We start from the raw sequence: 4,559 nt of genomic DNA, 5'->3' as shown, positions 1-4,559 counted from the left end.
CGGCTGGCCATCCCGTGCCATCTGGTTGTGCAGGTAGGCGACCAGATGGCCCGGGATTACCTATAACTAGATGGCCCAGGACGACCGTACCGAGTCCCATGGCAGTCCAATGACAGTGAGGGTGGCCAGGCACTCTGAGGCCACAGCTCGGGAGGCTCCTTTCCCAGGGGTGCTCGCCTCCTTTTGACTTGTATGAGATCAGTGAAAGAGGGAGATGATCTAAGTCCAGGCGTTCTCGTCACCCTGCTGACCTGCAAGAGATGATGACCTCGTGGTGCAGGTCAGGAGCCGGCACATGGTTGAGGTGGCCTCCTACAGACCCACGTTCCCCCCTCCATGTCCCTCCCGCCAACCTGATGGCAGAGGGACCCAACCCCAGGTGTGGTGGAGGAGGGTGTCCAAAGGCTCCCACGGACAGAGATTAAAGCTGGGCTTAGAGGATGACTTTCAATAGATCGCAGTGAGGTAGCTGCTCTACTTCTTACAAAACCCTGACCCAGAATCAGGTGGTCTATGAATGATTTAGCACCAGGTGCCCCACGATCATGCAATTTATTAAGGGCGTTGAAGGCGGCCCCATTCCATCTGTGATCCGGTCCCCAAGCAAGTGGCGCTCCGGCCCCCAAGAGGCCGGCTATTCTAGGCCAACTGAGGTTCCACTGGAATGTGGTATCGTTACGGTTTAGGGGGGATTCTGACTTAGAAACGTTCAGTCACATTCCCACAGATGGTAGCTTCACCACACTGGCTCCTCAGCCAAGCACATACACCAAATGTCTGTGCCTGCGGTTTCTCCAGCACTGAGCAGGATTACTATTGCGACAATACATCATTATAGGGTAAAACTAACCTGTCTCATGACGGTCTTAACCCAGCTCAAGTCCCCAATTAGTGGGTGTACAATCCAATGCTTGGAGAATTCTGCTTTACAATGATAGTAAGAGCCGACATCCATCAAAAGATCAAAAAGCACTGTCGCTAGGAACGCTTGGCCACCACAAGCCATTTATCTATGTGGTACCTTTTCTGACATGTCCTGTTTGAAACCCAAACATTTAGAAGGAGTGTGAGGCCCCACTTTCAAGGTCTGTATTCAGACTGAAAATCGAGATCAAGCGAGCTTTTGCCCTTCTGCTCTGCAGTCGGTTTCTGTCCTCCCTCAGCATGCCTTAGGACACCTGCGTTATCATTTGACAGGTGTACCATTTCAGTCAAACTCCCCACCTACCAGTGTCCCAGGAACAGGTCATGCCCAGTGGGCAGCGGGTGCTTGGAGCCAGAAGCAAGAGCCCCATGGGGCTTGTCCCCCCGCCTCACCGGGTAAGTAAAAAATCTATTAGTAGTGGTATTTCACCTGCCGTCTGAGGGCCTCCCACTTATACTACACCTCTCATGTCTTTTCACAGTGCCAGACAAGAGTCAAGCTCAACATCAACTTTTTTCCCCGCTGATTCTGCCAAGCCCATTCCCTTGGCTGTGGTTTTACTTAATATTAGGTAGGGACACTGGGAATCTCGTTCAACCATTCATGCGTTTCACTAATTAGATGATGAGGCATTTGGTTATTTCTTTATCACCATGTGGTGGCTCATTCTGGGTTATTATGCTGCCCATCAGCGTTAAATAATTTTTTCTTCCAACAATACCACATTTGTGCGCTCCGGAGTACAGCCACACTGAAAGCTGTCCTCACTGGAACTGGGATCACGTATAGGCCAGAGACACCTACACCCTCCAGGTCTATTCCAACAATATAAAATTGTCTACGAACAGTCCTGAGAAATTAAAGTATGATTAGCAGGACATCAATAATCAATGTGTGGTATGTTGTGATTATGTGTATGTAATTATTTGAGACCTATTCTTCATTCAAGACATTTCAATAATCATGATGTACACATTTGTATCTAAATTGTTATAAGCACACATCTATAAAAATACACATCTATAAATTGCACATCTAACTAGAAAATCCACATCTATAAGGAGTCTAGAAAATTCACATCTATAAAATCCACTTCTATTCTAATTCTTGTGTCAACTATAAACTATTATGTTTCATTCATTTATTTATTATGGTTTTTTTTATAGCGCTAGCCTGACCCGAGGACACCAGAGCGCTTCACAGCAGTTTTTGAGTAAGATTCATACAATACAGCTGTATTCTACATATAGGTTCGGAAAGTCCGCGTGTGCTGAGCAGCATTGAGGTAGTACTTGAGTCCTGAGATAACCTCATAGAGTGCATGTTGTCTTGGGGTGGACACAATAAAGCAGTATTCTACATATAGGTTCGGAAGTACAAGTGTGCTGAGCAGCATTGAGGTAGTCCGTGAGTCCTGAGATAACCTCATAGAGAGCACGTTAAGTTGGGGTTGAACCACTTAGGTGGGGAGGGCCAGGTAGGGGTCCAATAGCAGGGAGGAGGTAAGTCTTATAGCAGCAATGTCTGGGAGGGACAACAAGCAGGGATTAGCGTTTGGATGGCGGCTATCCATTCTGGAGAGAGCGGTTGAGGAAAAGGACTTTTAGGTCGTTTTTAAATTTTGTGAAGGATGAGATAGTCCTGAAACCGACTGGTATAGTGTTCCAGACTTTATTTTTTTGTTTACGTGTTTTTTGTTTGCTTTTTTTCATAGGGATGAGTAGTAGGGTGCTGGAGCTCCTGAGGTTCCTTGTCTGACCAGCCCTCTTGAGCTTAGCAGCCAAATACTAAGGTTTTCCTGTGTGCAGAGCTTTGTGTGTGAGGCAGGCAGTTCTGAAACTGGCACGCAATTCGACTAGGAGCCATTTTAGTTCTCTGAGTGCTGGTGAAATGTGATCGTATTTCCTGATTATAGTGACCATTCTAGCTGCTTGAGAGTAGTTTTGAGCGGAGCTAGGTGAGTAACTGTTTAACCACATTTAAATATTAATGACTCAACATTTTAAAACAATATGTTTTATAAGAATGACGTGTGCTGCAGGATAGTGTACATCTCAGCATTTAGCTTCATATTTAATTGTCCATGAATACTTGCCACATTTTAAGAGTGTGCATTAAAGTAGTCAGGCAAATATTCTTCTTGAATGGGAACGACATTTGCAGACCTAAATCAGCCAGCGCAACATCATTACATTGAGGCTAAATACCCTGACATCCAACAATGAAGCCTTGACATTTTACAGTCTTATAGTTGGTAAGATCTTTGCTTTGCTGTGATAGATCCTGATAGTATGTAACTTAACTCTTGAACGCTAATTCAAGGGAATTCTGTGAGTTTTCATAACAAATTGAAACATCAATCACTACAGCAGTACCATCTTTGGCAAACACTACATCTGGTTTTCATAGTTCACCTTGGATATTTTTAACCTGAGGTTCCCTATATGTCATCCACCAAGACATTTTTGCTCTATCAATGAGAAATTCCAGAATTGTGTTATTCTTTTTAATTCTTATGTCCTTGGTTTTGGGACATGCACCTGAAATATGTGAAATTGTTTCATCAACATCATTGCAGTACCTACATGTAGCAAATGTACGATGTCTTCCCCTACTGATGATTTCTCTAGTATACAAAGTATTTGCTCTCAACATCAGGGCATCTATGTATTGATTTTCTTTCATTTTATTATACTTGCCAATTCATAAATTTGAGGTTGGAATACTTGCTAAGTATTTAACACCATCACCTTGGACAGAGATTTGCCCATTTCTCAAATTCCTCTTTTCTCCAATCATATGTTGCTAACAAATTCAAACCATAACTCAGAAATCTACTGTCTAAAATGTTGAGATTGTGTGTTTTGATGATGTTATCAATTTGTTCATTGATTATGTCTCCTGCATACTTGAATGAATGAACTATGTACAGAACTGGAGCTTCCCTAAAATACAATATACTATTGGCTTTGTTTAGACCAATTGTTGTACATAGTTTTGGTACACTGAGGCCCCCAAAGGATCTTTTCGAATACAGGAGACCCTCATATGTATATGCAGGTAGGTGTAGGAAATGTATGACATACTTTTGTATTGTTTGATCCAGAATGATTAAAGTTTTAGCTTCTGTTCCTCTCATTTCCAGTTTAAATGACAGTTTAGATATCAAGTACTGACACAATATTTCTATTTTCTGTGTGGGCTTAAGTGGTCAATTTTGTTGTTGCTTGTATGGCCGGTGTGTAGATCAAAGTTCAATCCGAGGTATCTCTCACTTTCTCCTGGATGAATGTTTTCAATATTTTGTTTTTCAAATTGTCATAGTTTACGGTTGTTAACCAGGATTTTGTCTTTATGGTGACTTATGTAAAATCCATGTGTTTTTCCCCATTAAGTTTTAAACCTGTTGTTTTACAGAATTTTTCAATGATTTTCAGATTTGTTCCTTCCCAGGTGTTGCTGAGTATTCCGATGTCATCAGGAAAGGCTAGAGCAGTGATTTGCTTAATGAGACCATCAGAGCCGAATGTGATGCCCTTGTCGTCTTTCTGAAGATCACAAATCAAAAGATCCATGGCAATATAAACAACAATTGGGATAAAGAGTCACTTTGCTTAACCCCAGATTTCATTGT

General features: G+C 42.6%; 1 pseudogene; it reads right to left on the bottom strand.

Annotated features, from left to right (window-relative positions):
- Window positions 1–423: 423 nt before the first annotated feature.
- Window positions 424–1,456, bottom strand: LOC144829721 (28S ribosomal RNA; annotated as a pseudogene).
- Between the last annotated feature and the right edge of the window lie 3,103 nt (window positions 1,457–4,559).

This window comes from Lissotriton helveticus, chromosome 4_1 (assembly GCF_964261635.1).
Source record: "Lissotriton helveticus chromosome 4_1, aLisHel1.1, whole genome shotgun sequence".
Taxonomy (NCBI): Eukaryota; Metazoa; Chordata; class Amphibia; order Caudata; family Salamandridae; genus Lissotriton; species Lissotriton helveticus.
The sequence above is the reverse complement of the archived record's forward strand: the minus strand, read 5'-3'. Positions and strand labels throughout refer to the sequence as shown.